Genomic DNA, 20,335 nt, shown 5'->3' with positions numbered 1-20,335 from the left:
GTTTCTGCATCTGCTGATCCCCTTCCTGGAACCCACTTCTCCCACATGTCTACTCTCTCACTACATTCATTTTTGGTCCAAATGTTATCCTTTCATTGGGATCTTGGTTGCCCACCCTAAATAATATTATATACCCCAGCATCTTCTGTTCCCCTTTCCCACTCACTATACTTTTCTCCATAATACTCATCACCTTCTGATAGTGTGTTTTTTTACTCATTTGTGTTGCTTGTGATGTTTAGGTCTATCTGAGCAAAATGTCTCTTTGTTCCACAGCTGCATGCTCAGAGACTAGAGCAGTGCTCAGCATAGAGTAATGCTCTACATTGTGTTGGATGAATGACTATAAGAATAAATTATGATTTTAATAAGCATATTTTATCAGATCATAATGTATGTGGGTAGGAACCTGAACATGTTTAAAAGCATTTGTGAAACTGTAGGCAGTTTAAAGATCAGATATTTAGACAACATTTATCATAAGATACAATAGTATTTTACTTTGACAATTCAAAATTGTTATTTAATCATGGGAAAGATTTTAAAATGCTGAGATTTTGTCACCTAGTGATAGTATAAAGGAAAATATGTCGTATAACATACATATAAATGACATATACACACACACACACACACACACACACACACACACACACATATGCATACAGTCACTGCTCCATATTAGAATCTTAGGAAATATATTCTCAGGTTATATTCAGCAGAAAACATTACAGTATTCTGTCTTGTAGTAGCTTTATAATCCGCCAAACCAACTTCACCTAGGTCTGTTATAATGAACAGGTATAAATGGACTGTATCAAGGAGTTCTTCAACTTAAAAGCTTGACTAGGAGGGAATTACATCAGCCTGTTCTTAAGGTCGTGAGAATCTTAAAAGAGTTCAGGTTGACTGAATTACACAGGTGAAAGAAACATTTTCAAATCATGCTTGCTATATGAGTTTCCCTGGGAATTGCCTAGACCAAAAATAAATAACCAGCCTTACCTTAGCTCAGAACAATGTCACATGGTTGCTAGGTTAACAGACATGGAAAAATTATACCCACTGTGGCTGTTTAGAACAAATATTCTGGTTTTCTGTTCTGTATTTTTGCCATAATAACTCCTACTCATTTGGTGAGACAGATTTATCAAATGTAATTTTAAGATCAATATTAAAGGGGAGGCATTTTCACTCACAGAACAATCCAACTGTGTCCACATCTGTCTTAGTAATACAAGGGTTTGAATTAGAAAATCTGTATGTTTCTTTCCAATTCTATTGTGGTGTGATTCTGAGAAATCTCAAAATTCACAATTTGTCTAATATCTTAAGTTTTTTTGAGGCCCAGACCATGTCCTCTACCTGTAGCCACACTATAGCCCTGGTCATAATTTTCCGTGAACTTTAGTTGCTCTATAACGTGATCTTTAGAAAACTACTAAACTAATAGATCATATCAGCTATGTCACATTCCTAGTTTACTAACTATATTCGGTAACCTGACCAGAAAAACACCTTAAAAATCACTTCTCCAGGGCTTCCCTGGTGGCGCAGTGGTTGAGAGTCCGCCTGCCGATGCAGGGGACGCAGGTTCGTGTCCCGGTCAGGGAAGATCCCACATGCTGCGGAGCGGCTGGGCCTGTGAGCCATGGTCGCTGAGCCTGCGCGTCCGGAGCCTGTGCTCCACAACGGGAGAAGCCACAACAGTGAGAGGCCCGTGTACTGCAAAAAAAAATCATTTCTCCACAAAAGAAAACTGCATTTGGTTGAAAACTCCACTTTTTGCATGTTCAATTCTGAGTTGCTTCTGGATAAGCAGAGAAAATGTGTCTCATTTTTTTTCTTCCAGTTTTATTGAGATATAATTGACATACAGCACTGTATAAGTTTAAGGTGTACAGCATAATGATTTCACTTATACACATCATGAAATGAATATCACAAGTTTAGTGAATATCCAACACCTCATATAGGTAAAAATTAAAGACATAGAAAAAACTAAATTTTTGTGTGATAAAAACTCTTAGGATTTATTCTCTTAAAAATTTTCATATATAACATACTGTAGAGCTAATTATATTTACATGTTGTACATTACATCCCTAGTACTTATTTATCTTATAAGTGGAAGTTTGTACCTTTTGACAGCCTTCATCCAGTAGGCAGAAAAAACAATGTCTGTTTAATCGTGTAATGAAGAGAGTCTACCTAACTCAAGTTTTCAGTAAGTGGTAATATAGAATAGGATTTTATTGAATTGAGCATGTTTCAATTAGTTTGTGTCAGCTTCTAAAGCTTTATGAACAATTATTAGAGAAAAAGTCTTGAAAATGGGTCAACAAATTCAGTGGGTTTTTTTGAAAAATGTTATAGATTTTTTTAAATGAGCCTTACTACATCACTGGATCTGTTTCTGTTCTTGGATTTAGGCCCATGTAGGGCAGCCCTAAGTGCTCTTAGAGGGGAAATCAGATTGAGTGCTTTCTACACCGCTCTTTATTAGCCATGCTGAACCAGTTATTTTTCTGGCTACCATTCCCTACACCCATATCTGGCTCCTTACCAAGTAAATACATTAGGGACAAAGAATTTCAGGCAACTCTTAACTAGTCATCTTTTATAAATCTCAGTTATACAAAGTTGACTCGGGGGTGGGGTGGAAAAATGAGTGTTTCTCTTTCTAAGATCTCTTGCTGACCATCACCCTACAAATCCCATATCTGTCTCCTTACCAAGTAAATACATTAGGGACAAAGAATTTCAGGCAACTCTTAACTAGTCATCTTTTATAAATCTCAGTTATACAAAGTTGACTCGGGGGTGGGGTGGAAAAATGAGTGTTTCTCTTTCTAAGATCTCTTGCTGAGATCTTAGATCACCCTACAAAGCACAGCGCTTTAAAGTTTAGGTGCTTAGATGTTGCCCTTGGCATTCTCTAGCTTTCATACAGACCTCCTTTCTTTTCTTCCTCACCATCACCTTTTTCTCCTCAGTTCTTTCTTTGAAATCCCAGTTTTCCCCCATGCACCAGATGCATTATTCCATTTCTCAGCATTCATGGAATCAAAACTCCACCCTTAGATTGTGTAAGCTGTTGCTTCTTCTATCACTGATTATAAGACAAAATTATTCTACCTTTTCATTCTACGTTCTCCTTCTACCTGTAAGTGGTTTCTTTTCTGAGTGTGGAAGGGACGGGAGTGAACTTCTAGTACCCTCAGTCTCAACTTGGAATTCATTCAAATTTAATGTCCACTCATCACACCCTTCACAATACAGCTAAAGATTCACCTTGTCTAAAAAGCATTCTTCACTGATCCCTCTCAAATTACTTTAGATTTTATTAGCCCATCTCTGAATTATTTGTTCATATTTTTAATAGTTTACATACAAATTTTTTATTTCCCCATCCATAAGATTAAATCAAGGAAAGAGATTTTGTTCTCTCATTTAGAAATTTACATTTAGAATCATAGAGTATTAGACCCGCAGTTCACCTTAGAGATCATCCAGTTCAATGGCCTCATTGTAATGATGAGTAAATGGAATTATTTTATAGCCTCCCATTAACATATAACACAATGTACACAGTAAATATGCAACAAGCGCTTGTTGAATAAATGAAGTTCAGCTGCTCATTTAACTGCTCTCATTACCTTACATGGTTGGGGGCATTTATTCACTTCTATGTGAAACAGTGGTAAATGCTAAACAAATGGAATTTAAGTGAAGCAATCACAATAGGAGACAGATAACATTGAAGCAGGTGACTCTATTAAAGCTATAATCATGGCTGAGTGGTTGGGATTGGTGTGACGTGCCGGTAATACGATGACTCATAAAGAGGGAATTTCTAGTGGGGAGTGTTGCAAGGAACCTTCCAATACTCGGCACGTTAGTAAAGACTGATTTAATTGAAAGAGTAAGATTTTAAAAGTTGAATGATAGTCCTGAAGCATCCAGGAAGATGAAGTATTCATTCATTGTCTTGTATGCTCTGTTGTTAATTGGTAAAGTGGAGGACCAATTCTCTAGAGAGCATGTATTATGAATTATATTTACATTCCTAATTAGTTCTATTCTTTCCTATAACATGATTCTTCCAGGACAGTTCTTCTAATTGTTGAATCTTTAACATGCGTTTATGGTTGTTAGAGAAACCATCCTTATTTCAAATTCTGTGCCTCATGTTGGAAGCCTTTAATTTAAGTATCTAAGTTAAAAATGCAGTTAATTGGTCTCTGGCTTAAGAGAGAATATGCTTTAAGCCATGCTCAAGAGATGGGAATGATTGCCTAAATCTTTTTAATCATTTTCTTTCCTGGGAGAGGTAAACTTTAAAGTTCAAAAAAGAGAAGAAAGGCAGAATCAAAGTAGAAAGCTGTTTCAGACAAAGGGCAATGAGTATATATAGTTAATATGTCTGCATTAGAGAATTAATGACTGAGTAAATACAAATATCTAAGAAATGAGATAGCCAGAACATTTGGAATGCAAAGTAAATGCTATACACCATAGAAATACAATTTTTTAAAAGTATAATACACGTTCATGAAAAAATTCAAACACTGTGTAAAGGTGTTTAGAAGAAAGTAAAAGTCTCATTTCCCACATTTCATTTGAACTTCTTAGAAACATTTGTTATCAGTGTCTGTCGTTTCCTTTTCAAAACTTCCCAAAGATACCTTCATCTCTGTTTCCATATCTATCTACCGACCATCCTACTTACCTACCTTCCTACCTATCTATCCATCTTTTAATTTATCTATCGCTATAGATATCAATCTATCTTTATGTTACTCTGTCTATGGGTACATACAGTTTTAACATAAGTGAAATTATTACACATTTCTCTCTGCAACTTTCCTTTTTGTTTTAAAAGTTAGCAATATACCTTGATAATTTTTCAAATTAGCAATCATATTTTATCTCCCATTTTTTCATTGCAAAATATTCCATTATATGAGTGTACAATTTTGAAAATTTAATCACTTCCTTATTTATAGACTTATAGATTACTTTGTCTGGGAGGAAGTTCTTTTCCTCCACCCTTCTAGGTTCTTCTGGCTGGTCTAAATTTTGACATGAGCTAGATTAGCAGGAAAAAATCCATTACCAGCTGTTCTCTGGGGCCCCTTAACTGTGCTTTAGGAAAGGAGAAACATCAATATTGTGAAATTAGAATATTTAAACTGGATTTTTGTTTTTTCTTGAAGGTGGTGTCATGGGCTACTTCTGTTGTACGACTGGTGCTAAGTACAGTGACCAATTCTCTCTTTAAAAAGAAAAAAATCACACAAAAGTTTAATAACCTGTATACATGGGAGAGACCCAGGACAACTGAGTAACTTGCAAAAACAGCCAAAACCCTCACCTTAAATATTACCTTTAGCTAAAGACAAAAGAGGATGTTGCGGGTAGTGGTTTGGGACTTCAAAGGGGAGGAAGGCAATTGACATGAAGAAGGAAAAGCGAATGTTTGGTGAATAAATGTTTGCTGGGCCAGGAAGAAACAATGGGACCCAGAGAGGAATTTTAACAGACTTTGCTAGGTTCCTCCCCGTCTACACACCTGGTTCGTACTATAGTTACCTGCGATCGTAGTTCTCTTCCTGGGACAAATCCTCTAGCTACATTCTTTAGGCAACGAAGGGGTAGGTCACAGTTTCTTGCTGAGTCTTTTGGGCATTGACTGTTTTCAGCTCAAAACGATCCGCATGCCAAAGAGATATTTTCGAGTGACAAGTTTTGCTACCCTGGAACTTCAGGGTTTCTTGCAATGAACCTCCCTGGGCATATAGCTGTGATAAATTCAAAGCATTTTAAAGGCTCCTAAGAGGAGAAGTGAGCCAAGTTTTCAAGAAGGTTATATAGTTAGAGGAGAAATGAGGAAAAATGGTTTTAACCAGGTGGAATATTGAATGCAATCAGTGTCAGAGCTGCACTAAGTAGTAATATATACATGTGAAAATTCTCATCCATTTAAACTATTTTTAGTTAAAGCCAAGAAAGTTAGAGAAATTTTCCATAGTTTAGAATCCACCTAACACTAATTATGTAACCCAATTCATCATTCTAAATATTACTAGTTTTTATGTTTAAGTTCAAATGAAAGGCACTCATATAGAAAAGAAGTAGCATTTTTGTCTTGGCAACACTTTTCTTTTTTTAAAATCAGAGTCAGCGGTGAGTCTGTCTAGGAACTAAACTTTGTGCTAAATTTATTCTCTACTTAATTGTTTGTCAGAGCTTCTGAAACTACCAACGATTCTTTTCCTCAAGCTTTATAATTCCTGCAGATTTTAGGACAGAAAAATAATTCTAGGTTGGGAAAGCTAATTTATGATACCATCAAATCCATTTATAGTCCACTCCAGACCTGTAAGCTAGGATAAAGCTAATGATCCCTCTCACAAAGATGACATAGAGAGAATGGTTAAACTGTTGTAATATTTGCAGAAAAACTTCATATTAAAATGTTTAACAGTGAATTTCATCTATTTTAGTTAAGTGAAAAATTATGAGGGTCAAAATGGGGAGACAGATAAAATCTATTTTTTTTTGATCTTTAAAGAAATTCTGAAAAATCTTTTAATCTTGTGAGGGTGATACCCTTGCAGTAGGCACTTGGTACTGAGGGGTCTCTCTGTGGTTATGGGGGTGTGTAACTGTACTTCTTTGCCCTGCCCAGATAAGGGAGGGGTTTGACAGGAATTAAGATGTGAAAAGAGGTCATTTGAACAGGAAATCATTCACACAAGTCTAGACAAGACCTTTATGAGCACTAGAAAAAGAGCTAAGGATTGGAAACAGCATCTCTTTACTATTTAGGATGGTGGCTGCATCTAGATCCGTGCTTCCCAATCTTCCATTTGCGCATGAATTTATGGACCTTACTAAAATGCAGATTCTAGACTTGCCTGGTGGCGCAGTGGTTAAGAATCTGCCTGCCAATACAGGGGACACGGGTTCAAGCCCTGGTCCGGGAAGATCCCACATGCCGTGGAGCAACTAAGCCCCTGCGCCCACAAGTACTGAGTCTGTGCTCTAGAGCCCACGAGCCACAACTGCTGAGCCCACGTGGCACAACTACTGAGGCCCGCGTGCCTAGAGCCTGTGCTCTGCAACAGGAGAAGCCACCTCAATGAGAAGCCCGTGCACCACAACAAAGAGTAGCCTCTGCTCACCGCAACTAGAGAAAGCCCACACACAGCAACAAAGACCCAACGCAGCCAAAATTAAATAAATAATTTATAAGAAAGAGAGAGAGAGAGAGAGAAAGGAAGGAAGGAAAGAAGGGAAGAAAGGAAAGAAAGAAAGAAAGAAGAAAGAAAGAGAAAGAAAGAAAGAAAAAGAAAATGCAGATTCTGATTCAGTGGTTCTGAATTTCTCACAAACTCCCAGGTGGTGCCAAGGCTACCATCCTTTGAGTTGCAAGGCAGTCTAGGTATTAATGAGAAGATTAGTTGTGGAAATGGGAGGCAAAGCTGATTGAAAGTGGCAATTGATAGTGGGGGCAAGCCTTTTCATTTCCTTAGAGGAGCTAGTGCTCATGCATAGCTTCAAAGGACTGCAAACACAGTTCTAGGAATGTTGATAAAATATTTAGCAATTTCTGTTACTCTTGGAATGTTAATTTCAGTAGCTGAAGAAAATGGTTTTTGGCACAGTGTCAGAAAATGAACTATGGTTGGGCCTTGCCAACAAAAGAATGTTGCTGTCCATCCAGCTCTGCAAGGATTGAGTCATTAGCCACTGCCATTGCTGAGCTGACCTTGAAAGGAGTTCAGGGTGGAGATCAGGAATGAGGCACTGTGCTCTGGCAGATCAGGAGGACATCAGATAGTTAGATATAATCGGGAAATTTTTATGAACCCGATTTCTTGCATCTTCCCATATTTAGAAAAGCACTAAAGTCATTAACTAAGATATCTATTCCTCTTGACTGACAGCAGCCTTCTACCAAGATGTAGGTTTGACTGCACATAGCCCTTCTCCAAAATCACATATGTACTGACCTCCCCCACCTCTTTGGAAGAGTTCCTCAGGGCTACCTGAGAGGCTGTCTCCCAGTCTATAGTCCTCAGTTAGACCCCCCAATAAAACAAACTCACAGCTCTCACGTTGTGTGCGTTTATTTCAGTCAACAGAATCTAGTTCTCAGAAAGCTATTTTGGTCTAGGGTTACAATTCCACTTCAATAGAGTTTGGAGGATGGATGGGAACTGAACTGAAAGGAACCAAGAAGAAAAGGGGCAAGAGAATTGGAAGGAAATGGCCCCAAAACATCTATAATCCACTGATCAATCATCAGAGAAATATTAGTAGCTCTTTGTGGGCAAAGATTAGTAACTTGCTAGAAACATGCATTCTCTATGTCTGCATATACAAATTAATTTCATTGAATTAAAGAGAATTCATTTGTTTAGCTATTCTTCTCAAGCTAAAGCCAAATTACTGATCTAATGCACTCTTTTTGGTAAAGCCATGTACTTTCAAGTTTAGATTGTTTCAAACAAGGAAGATGACGGAAATTGTATCATATGGAGCTATAATTCCTCCATATTTTGTCGTATCTCTTACTAGTGTTATAGCTAAATATGTCATGCAAACTATGTCTAAATATTCATTAATTTGACCATTTAGATGTGAATCTTTAAACCACTTGTATAAATAAATACAACCTATATGTTGTAGTCATATTAGAGCAAATTTTAATTAGAAGAATGAAGATCATTAGAAACTATAGAAAATCTTTTAAGTTCTGAAGACGGGAAAATCAAACTTTGTAAAAATAATAGAAACATATTTCCTGAGTACTTGCAGTTTTAAATGTGAATAGAGAAAATGTTAACATATAGGGAAAACAATGGAATAAAATATTTATATATAGTATTGATAGTCATATGAGCTGCAGTTTTCCCCTTTTTCTATTATTAATATCATTATTTTCAAGAAGCATAGCCAAAGCCTGGTATTTTATGATTGTTGAAAAAAGCATATTTTTTTATTATCTAATACTCAAGGAGTTTCAAAATTGATTGCATTTGTTGAAGAGTACAAAAGTAACGTATTGACCTCAAAATGTCCTATTTTAAAACCTTCCCATTTTATATTTCTTTTTTATTCATGTACATTTTATAATTAACTTTCATGTTTTGACCAAAGAATGGTGTGTCCTTCAGCCTAACCCCTGCTTTTATTACATATGAATATATTTGGTGCTTTCCATATGGAATCACATTTTAAAATTAGATTTAATGCCTTAACTTTGGGTCAAAGCGTTGAGAGAGAAACACCAGGTAATTTGACTTCAAAGCCGCTTCTCCTACTTTCTCTAAATAAGTTTATTGTTCTAAGACTCTTCTGGCAACATAATCAAAATGGCTTACACCATTTTGAACCACATTTATCTCCTTTGAGATGTTAAAATGCTGAAGCTTGGAAATGTACCAAAAGCATGTTTAATTTTCCCCCCATTTTTGAACTAGATAGGAAGCAGTCAGTCAACAGCATTAATTGGGTTCTCACTGGGTGCTCTGAGCGGCAGGGTAGATGATATGCAGAAGTGTTGAAAAACCCTGGGCAGTGTATTGGGTTTAGAAAGGATTTGCCTCTCTTCAATTTTCTAATGCTCCTACAAAGGAAGGAGTCCTTTTGTTGTCGGTAAAAATTCAGATGAGATGATAGAGAGGTGATAAACTGACCCAGAATCAACGGCTAATAACAAAATTTAAATAGGTAATCCTAAACCCTCAATGATGATAAGGTTGAACAGTAAAAAACATAAAAGTAAAAAATAAATAAATAAATAAAATTGGCTCTCTATATCTGGAAATCCAAGTCAAGGAAGAAATAAAGACATAGCAACTATGTGAATTCATGCAAGTGTTTGATGAGTGTTTTGTCTATGTATCTATATATTTATGTTTCTATGTATGTATGTATCATCTATCTATCATCATTTTACTTTGATTCAAAATAAGAACTTACAAAACGTTAACTTCCTCCTGACCTGATAACTGTTTTGCGTTTATCCCAATATGGTAACAATAGAATCATAAAGGAAATATGCAAGTCTTCAGCGACTGAGGAGGGACAGAACAAGGTTACAAGCTGTGTCATCACCACACCCAAACGTTGGTATTTGTTTGAGTCATCACACTGCTTTGATAAAAAAGAAGGTGTATTTTGTGTGTGTGTTATGCAAATGAAAACGTCCACTGTTGTATTTGATTCACTTTATTTTATTCAGTTAAAAATCAATAAACAATGCAATATTTCCTGATTTTAAAACCACATTAAAAAAATTGTTTATACTATTCCAAACCATACCAGGAAATGCACAAAGAAATAATACTCTATAAATATTCTGCATGTCCTTTATAATTGGCTTATTGGCTTCTTTAATTTCATTAATCACATCATTGCAATATCAGCAAGCAAATGTTGTAATCCGTTATCTTCCGTCTTTCAAGTCTATGGCCATTTCTAACTTTGCCGCCCCAGAGTAACATTCCAAATGTTATTACTAGTAGGTGATTAAAACAACAGCAAGCGGGGTTCACGGTAGTGGTGTCAACTACCAAATTGCTGTTCTGTCTTTTCAGATTAATATATAAAAAGTGGCATTGCTAATTACTTTTTTAAAAAATAAGTTGTGTCATTGTAAGCATGATGTCTACATGATAAGCCAGAAACATCACTTTCTTTCTCTGAAGTGATAAGAACTCATTATAGGCAATGTCTACTGCTAAAACCCCTGGAAAAAAAACATTAAGGCAAAAGAAATACAGATAATTTCAAGTTCTGTTGTGTTGGTTTTGTAGGTTTGTCTTTATTTGCTTAAAACATAATATACAAATACTTCAAATCTTTGAGGAATCAGTCTCCACATTTTGTTTTTATTTACTTTTTTACTCTTGAATTTGTACTGTGGTATCTGTGAAAGAAACAAAATATAACTTAAATATATCTTTCTTAATTTAATATCTGACTTGAGGAATTCTACTTCTGGGATCACATTACAGTATTCATCTCCTTTCTCCTTCTCTCTCTGTTCTTGTTTTTCTTTTTTTTAATGAGTATATATTGAAAGAGATTTGCTTTTCCCTGTTTAGAGACGAGCAAGGATTAAAATGAAAAGTCACAATGAAATTCTGCTTTATTTTTTTACCTGTTTTGTCAAGGAACAAGAGAAGACCCTCAAGCAGATCAGTATTTTTTTCCTTTTAAATATGATGAACAAAGCCATTTTGATTTATTATTTTCCTTCAAAGGACAGGTGACATTTCCTGCAACATTAACTTTAGTTCATAATCCCCTTTTGGCAAGTCAAAGAGAATTACAATAGGAAAGATTTTCGCAGTCAGACGCTCAACTAGAATAAAATGCTGTAGAGCACTTCACTTCAGCCAAACCAGCAAAATCCTTCCATTGCCAATTTTATTTTATATTTTGAAGTTGGCCTCTCAGAACAGATTTGATTCACACCATTTAAAAATAAATCTGGCTCTGCAAAGCAGAAAATTCAGGCTGTGTTGTCATAGTATCAGTATTTCCATTTTTATGCCCGGAGACAACCTAGACTTCTAAAAAGAGCTACGGTTCCTAATTCTATGGTAAAAGTAAAAACTAATTTTATTGTAAGTGTTCACATGATTTTTATATTTACTAAAGAAAAAAGTACCTCATTTATACAAGGCACATTAAACAATTTTTATGAGTGATTTACTTCCATGAAAAAAATATATATTTGTGTTAAGAGGTGATACCCTATGGCAACAATTGATTTTGAGATATATAGCTTAAATTAGAATTTGAATTCAGTATCAATATTCCATTTTGTTTTCACTTTATCGTAACAATTTCATCATTACCTGCTTAAAAATCAGCTAGAGAATCAGTGGTGTTTGCCTGGTATTCATGTGGTAGCTCGCCTCTGAAGATGACTCGACAATTTTGTCCATGCTCCCTGTGCACACAATTGCTGTGAGCATCAAGCGGTAGAACTTTTGCTCCCTCCCTTGAATTCTGTGATGGCTTTGACTAAGAGGATGCAGAGGATGTGATGTTGTGGGATTTCTGAGCCCAGACTTCAGAGTGTGATAACTTCCACTTCCTCCATCTTTGAGCCTTGAGCCACTATGTATGAAATCCAGACTACCTTGTGTGTATGTATGAGTGCATGTGTTTGTGTGTGTGAACGAGAGAGTGATAAAGAGAGAGACAGAGACAGAGAGTGTGTGGAGAGGACCTGGAGGACAAGACATCACAAAAAATGCAAAACCAGAAGTGTCACAGACAAGAGGAGTCTAAGGAGACATGACAACTGAATGCAACAAGGTATCCTGATGAGATCCTGGAACAAAACAAAGGACATTAGGTATAGATTAAGGAAATCTGAAAAAAAAAAAAAAAAGACAACTCTGGACTTTAGTTCATAATTATGCATCATGACTGGTTCGTTAATTGTAACAAATGTACCATAGCAAAGCAAGACGTTAGTTATCAGGGAAACTGGGTGTGGGCTGTGTGGAAACTCTATACTATCTTCTCAAGTTTTCTATAAATATAAAACTTCGAAAAAATAAACTCAACTAAAAGAAAAAGTGTAGGAACTGGGAGAGGCATTAGGGAGCTAGACGTGAAGCCACAGCTCCTCCCAGCCGCTGTTTGTCCGCAACCGCAGAGAAACTGCAAGTGAGGCATCAGCAGAAGCACCCCGCAGAGCCCCAGCCAATCGCAGAACCAAGAGGCAACCAAACAGCTGTTTAAGCCTCTATGTGTTGAGATTATGTATTATGCTTCAATAGGTAAAATAACCAACATGCTACTTTAATTTGATTATGTCAGTGATGTATGCCTGTTTTATTATATGTAACTTCAGAAAAGGAATCACCAAGAATTTCAGTCCGTCAGGAGGCATGGAGATGTCCTGAGAAGGGGCTGCTTTCTGGGAGAGCTGATGGCTTAGTTTGAAGTGTGAACACACAGGTTATGGGGTCAGAAACCAAGTTCGTTTGTTCCATTTACCTCCAACTAGTAGAGTGTAGTAGAAGTTACTCTTCCTCATTAAGAGATTTTTCTCCCCTATTAAATGTGTTACTATGCTTATATCACAGCGTAATAATTAAAAGAGATAATACACTTAGGTTCTTGACACAATTCCAGGCACAATTCTTGTGCATTAAATGTTAGATGTACTCAGCAGGCCACACCATCACGTTGTGTCTCCTCACTCATCCTTGAGGCTGCACGAGAGGCCCCTCTTCACCATTGCTTAGTTGCAGATCTAGGTCTAGTTCTGTTATAACCACGTCTGAGCAAATCTTAAGCTCTCAGTTATTGAGTAATCAGTGTATGTCAAATATTTTACATACATTATCTCATTTAATTTTCAAGGCTACTATCTAAGATGGATATTATTACTTTCTGTTATCCAATGAGAAACTCATGCTTTAAACCATTTACGTTACCTACCCAAGCTCAAATAGGTAGAAAGTGGTAGAGCTGGAATCTAAGTCCAGGATATTAGATTTCAAAGCTCATGCACTCAAACATTTTTATTTATTCTATTTGCATAATTTAGTATTTTTTTTGTTCTTATTAATTCAATACTGCTCTAAAATGTACTATTTTTAAGCTTGGAATTATTTTACTTATATGAAACCAGCTAGATATTCACCAGTTTGATCAAGATCAGAATTATTTTTTAGTTGCTTTGCTGTGAAACCCTATCAGAAAGGAAGAGATGTAAATACACACACACACACACACACACACACACACACACACACACACACATATATACACATGGCTTAAATTGCGAAGACCTAGAAGTAGAATACTCAAGTAGTGGAAGGAAATGTTTTTATACTTAAAGAAAAATTCAGTACAGTTAAAGGTCAAGAAAAAAAATCTCCCACAATACTGCAGTGATTGAGCTGAAGAATAAAATTAGGTTGTGATGAAGGGCAGCAAATGATAGTGATAGAGAGATGAAAAGGAAAAAAATAAATGAGATAGGAGAAATACAGTATGGTCTGCTAATATTGGCAATGTTCCCAAGAATTCAGCCTCAGTGGGGAGAACCAAAGTTACATAACTAATCTCTGATCATAATCTCTTAAGGGTTAATAAAGAAGGAACAGGAGAATTTCTACACAAATATTCCACATAATAACATTTAAAAAAAAGAAACCTTCAAGTTGGTTATCTACAAAATAGAATGCCCAAGTCCATCATTTTAGTAGCTGCATTTTAAAAAATGGGAAATGGTTTTCCTCCTGATAAAAATAGCATTTCCATATCATCTTTACGCCTCCGTAACTGCTGCAGGAATAAGAAGAGAGAGGCAATAGGAGGTCAGGTTGACAGAAAACAGCCCTTTAGAAAAGAAAAAAAAATCATTTTTTGAAGGAAAGCAAAATGAGCAAAGGAATAGTTATATTAGACAATCAACATTGAATATCACATTTGTAGTTTCCTGTAACAAGATGCACATTCTGCCTTATGTGGCTGTTTTTTTTACTTCCATATATATATATATATATATGGCTTGAGGTTTGTGGTAAGTAGAATAATGGCTCCCCCAAAGACGTCCATGCCCTGATCCCTAGAACCTATGAATTTGTTATGTCACAGGACAAAAGGGACTCTGTAGATGAGATTAAGGGTATAATCCTTCAGATGCAGAGATTACCCTGGTTTATCCACCTGGGTCCAGTCTCATCACGAGAGCCCTTAAGTGAAGAGCACCTTTCCTGGTGGGTCAGAGAGATGTGACATGAGAGAGACAGGCTGCTTCTGTTGGTTTTGAGAACGAAAAAAGGGGCCATGAGGCAAGGGATGTGGCCTCTAGAAGCTGCGAATGGCCCTCATTTATAGCCAACAGGAAAACGGGAACCCGAGTCCTAGAATTGCAGGAAATTGAATTCTGCCAACAGCCTGAATAAGTAAGGAAACAGAGACTCCAGAAAGGCACTCAGTCATGCACACCTTGATATTAACCCTGGGGATGAGCAGCAGACTCTCGATCTACAGAATTGTAAGATAATAAATTTGTGTTGTTTTAAGATTCTAAATTTGTAGTAAATTGTTACAGCAGCAATAGAAAACATACAAGGTTAATTATTATATCTTGTCCATCTTACATCTGTCCATCTTACATCTGTCCATCTTACATCTTATATCTTGTCCATTTTTACAGAGCATAGCCCAGTGCCTTATTTATATATATGTAACTATATTATATATAAATATTATACAATTAATTTTATGTACAGTATACATAATTATGTATAATTGTTAATAATTGCTAAAGTTACCAATTCGTTATTTTCTAGTCCTAAAAATGAAACACAAAGGGACATATCATTATCACTCTTATTTTACAGATATGGAAATTAGGCTTAGCGAAAACAGAGGGTAAATACTTAGGCAATTCTATTTCTCTTTTAGATTTTCAAAGGTATAAAAATAACTTGTGAATGTGTCCACTATGACGGAATTAATTTAAAGACCCTTCACATAATAGTTCAGCTTGCCACCCACATCTGTGTTAACTATATAGGCATTAATTATGGGCTAGGCATATTTTCATCAATGTGAAATGTAAACAATAAATGATACAATTTATTTTAAAAGCTAAAAAGCATTGATGTGGGTACTCAAGAGATCAAGCTTAATGAATCAGTCAAACTTTATATTGTTCATTCAAAATAGATCTTATGTATGCACCAAAACACTCCCAGCCCAATTAACGTTTTATTCAAGCTAAAAAATAATATCCGATTCCAATAAATGGAATTTAATAAGCTCATACTTTTTCCTTTTTGTGCTTCATACCTCCTGGTACACAAAGAATGTTACAAATATATTGTTTAAGTGAACAGTCAAAGGCATGTGGGTTAATTACTTAGCACAGAAGCTGTAGGATCCCTTAAAGATGTTATCTGTATGTCAGAATTGATGTTTAACCAAGGCCAACAGATATTTAGAATAGGAAGGAACCAGATGCAGTTTATCTAGTGAATAACTCTAATTTGCTTGTCTGGAACCACGTTAGCATAGCACAGAGCTTCCTAGGATAATAACGATAATGAGAAAGAGGAGGAAGACACAGCAACCTCTGCGGATCACATTTTATACTCAGTGTCTCACTGAATTCCTCCCTAAATGCAATAGGCATCTTCAGTGACATTTTATAAGGGTGGAAATCCAAGCTTTGCGAGGTTCAGTATCTTGTACAAGAGTACAGATAGAGCACAATCTCTGGATACGAAGGTGTCTAAAATGAACAGGTTCTCTGTTTATACATTTCAACTTTTCATTATTTTTCTCATTTCAAAGGATTCTATCTTTAAATTGCTGCAGTTGTCCATCAGGGAGAAAAAATTAACCCAGTTAGTAAGTGTATAAATAACATTTTTTGTTGTTTAGCAGTAAGTGGCATTGATACGATACTTAAGTAAATTTTGGCCTTGGAAATGTTTCCATTACTTCTCTGCCTTTAGCTGCTGAGTCCTACATGTGCTGATCATGATTACTTTCAGGAGATGCCTAATATGTCACAAAGTAAAAACACTTGATACTTTATTTCTAATATTTCCAAATTATGATAATAATAAATGGGATGAAATCAGGGCTCTATGTGTATATATACATATGTATATCAGAAAAAAATCTAAAAATATATATCTGAAATACATATAATATATAAGGGCTATGCATGTATTTCGGTGATATATTAGAGCCGTATATTTCTCAAATATATATTTTTCATATATATGACTTTTCATATATATATTTATATATACATATATATATGTGATTGATGTATGGGATAGTTGTTTCAAAAGTAAATTTCTCAATTCACATTTTCAAGGTCCTTTTTATTCTACCTTTAAGAGATAGGCTCTGAAATAATGGGAGAGGGTATAAATATAAATATATATAGTTTTCCCCAGGTGTTTTACCTGAGAAAGTTATATTTATTATTTTCACTTTCTTAGAATCCAGGCTCACTACTGATCAATAATTTGATCATTGTGCTCACTCACTTTTCCCATTAACTCATATGATTAGTTCTTTTGGAGATTTCTTTTTGAAAAGACATGTTTTTTTATGGAGCGTTAGTATGTTACTCCAGCAAGGACAGACATATGAGAACCAAAATGTACTTACAAAACTACATTCAACTCAACTTCACTTTTCAATGATGTCATCTGATTTGAAAAAATAATCACACCCTCTTTAACATATATAAATCTGCATTCCATGACATATAAATCTGAATTCCAAGGTGCCAAAAATGATTTTATTTCTAAATGATTAATATTTTGGAAACGATTCATTATACCTCTCTGTCTATAAAAACGAAAAGTATTTGTAAATGAAATCATAACACCCATAAGTAGATGATCCTATATTTTTATAGGTGTGAAAATATTCCAGGATTTTTGATAAAATAAATGAAGACAGAGTGATATTTAATAACTTAGATATCTAAGGTGAAATAAAATGTTTTACCCACCATTTTAACACATGTACTTTTAAAAATGACATAACTTCTGCACATTTATATTATAGTAAAAATTAGTGTTCATCTTTTATTTTTTTATTCATTCCCAAAATCATATATTGACCACTAAAACCTGTTCATAGGGTAAGAAAGTCTTGTCTTCAAGCAGCATTTTGTTGGTGAGATGAATTTTGATAAGAGATCTTCAGTGTTCTGCAGAGTTCTATTATTCTATGTCCGGCTCCAGGTTATAAGAATCTCTCCCATTGTATTTGTTTCCTAAGGCTGTCCTAACAAGGTACCACAAACTTGATGGCTTAAGACAACGGAAATTTATCCTTTCACAGTGCCCGAGGACAGGAGTCCAAAGTTAAGGTGGCAAGATTGGTTGCATTAGGAGGCTCTGAGGGAGAAGCTATTCTGTGCCTCTCTCAGCTCCTGACGCTTGCTGGCAATCCTTGGCATTCACTGGCTTATAGACACTGTACTCCAGTCTCTGCCCCCATTTTCATGACACATTTTCTGTGTCTTGGTGTCTTCTCCTTATTGGATTTAGGGTTCATCCAAAATCCAGAAATAATCTTGAGATTCTTAATATAATTACATCTATAAAGATCCTTTTCCCAAACAATGTCATCTTCCAGGCTCTGGGGTTTAGGACTTGGACATATCTTTTTGGGAGCCACTATTTAATCCACTACACTCATCCTTAATATGTATGGCTCTTTGTTCTATACCGTACACTCAGTCATTGGCCATCAATCTTATGTGTGTCCTGCCTTAAGGAAGCAATAAAATATAGTGGTTAAAAGCATGGATTCCTGAGCCAAATTGCCTTTGTTCAAATCCTGGCTCTGCTATTTTACTCGCAGTTAACATTAGATGAATTACCTAACTCTGCCTTGGTTTCCTTACCTGTCAAAGGTACATAATAATACTTAATGCATAGAATTTTTGTGTGAAATAAGTTAATACGTATAAGCACAGACACATGTGAGTGTTGCCAATTACCATATGGAACAACTGTTTTCTTTAGCAGGAGCTATTATTTTGAAATGTGACTGTACTCACAAGAAAAGTCAGTGGGATTGCTAGTTCTGCAGAATTGCACTTAGACGGGAGAGATGAAATCCACTATTTTAGGTCAAGAACTTGACAAAATGGCAGGGATGGTTTAAGTATAGAGCCGGCTCAGAGAAAGAAGCTTTCTTATAACAACTCTGCCCCAAGAGAGAACCTTCTGGCCATTGAGGGTTGCAGAGCAGGAGGTGCCAAGTCATGGGAGAGAGTGAGGAGAAAATAGTTGTTTCTGTTTATGTATGTTGAGTTGGAAGTAACAGTAGTTGTGTTTAGCCAGCAATTAGAAAGTACAACGAAATCTTGGGAGTGAAACTTTGTTAGTTATTCACACAGAAATAAAGGACAGGACTAAGGAGGAAAACTTAGAAAAAGAAAAATAACCCCAGAGAACAACAAAAATCTCAGAAAGCATCCAGTTGAGGAAGACAGAAGAGGGAGAGTTCCCACTAAGAAAGATAAGAACAGGTATTTAAGGATAAAAGTGAAATGACAAAATACGCTATCTCATAGAAATTAGAGGAAGGAATTTCATGAAAGGGATACAAAAAGAACATATCAAATACTTTAACAGGGTCAAGGATACTGGAAGACATTAGCCTTTTCTCAATTTGCAATTAGAAAGTCAGTATTGAATTTTAAATGAGCAGTATTTATAGAGATTTGGAAAATCCACTGAGATTTCAAAAGGTTGCAGGCTGCATGAGTTGAGGAATTGGAGCCAATAATTACTCCAGGAGCTTAGCAATAAAAGAAATAAGATAAAAAGTTTGGTAGCAAGATTTATTCTAAAAGTAAGATTTTTGACCATCTTTGAAGATAACGAAGATGAAGCTAACATAGTGTACTAACTGAAAGGATAAGAGAGAGGGGACATAACTTTTGTGAAGGCTTAGAGGATGCAGGAGGGGAGGGACTAAAGGAGAGGGATGGAGACCTCAGGTCTGGAAATGATTCCGTTCAAACAGACAACAGATATTTATATGGCCTAGAGAAAGCATATTCCTGCATTTTTCTTCATTGCTTCAGAGAATATTTATTGAGCCCCTACTACAAGATAAGCACTAAATAATAGACACTGAACAATGAAACAGACCAAAAACTCCTTCATAGACCTCACTTCTAGTTTTTAATGTGAGCTTAGATCTAATTTATAGAATAATCAAATAGCATTTCACATTTAAAAGCTCTGCTTAAACACTTAAAGTTGAAGATGGTGTCACCTAGGTTGAATGGTTGATTAGAGCAGAAGGTTAAAAGATCTTGAGTTGTTAATCTAGAGTAGAGTTCTAGCTAAAGCAAGGTTTCTTAATCTCCGCACTGTTGACATTTGTGGCTGGATGATTCTTTGTGTGAGGGGCTGTCGTGTGCATTGTAGGATGTTTAGCAGCATCCCTGGTCTGCCAATGGCAACCCCCAGCCCCCAAGTTGTTGACAACCAAAAATGTCTGCAGAATTGCCAAGAGTTCCCCGGAGAACAAAATCACCCAAGTGAGAAGCCTGAGCTAGAGAAATATCATGGACATGGCTGACAGAGGTCTAGCTGTGGAGAGAGGAAGAAGAAGCTGTCCGGAATTATGTGGATATAGAGAGGAGTGAAAGGAGAAGAGGCCATAATGATGGTGAACAGCAGATTCAGTGTGAATGAGGGGAGAGGGGAGTTGACATGATAGGGGAGCATGATGGCTAATTTTACATGTCAACTTGACTGGGCTAAGGGATGCCCAGATA

Source organism: Neophocaena asiaeorientalis, unplaced genomic scaffold (assembly GCF_003031525.2).
Source record: "Neophocaena asiaeorientalis asiaeorientalis breed wild unplaced genomic scaffold, Neophocaena_asiaeorientalis_V1.1 scaffold521, whole genome shotgun sequence".
In the NCBI taxonomy this organism is placed as follows: Eukaryota; Metazoa; Chordata; class Mammalia; order Artiodactyla; family Phocoenidae; genus Neophocaena; species Neophocaena asiaeorientalis.
This window is presented reverse-complemented; position numbering follows the sequence as displayed.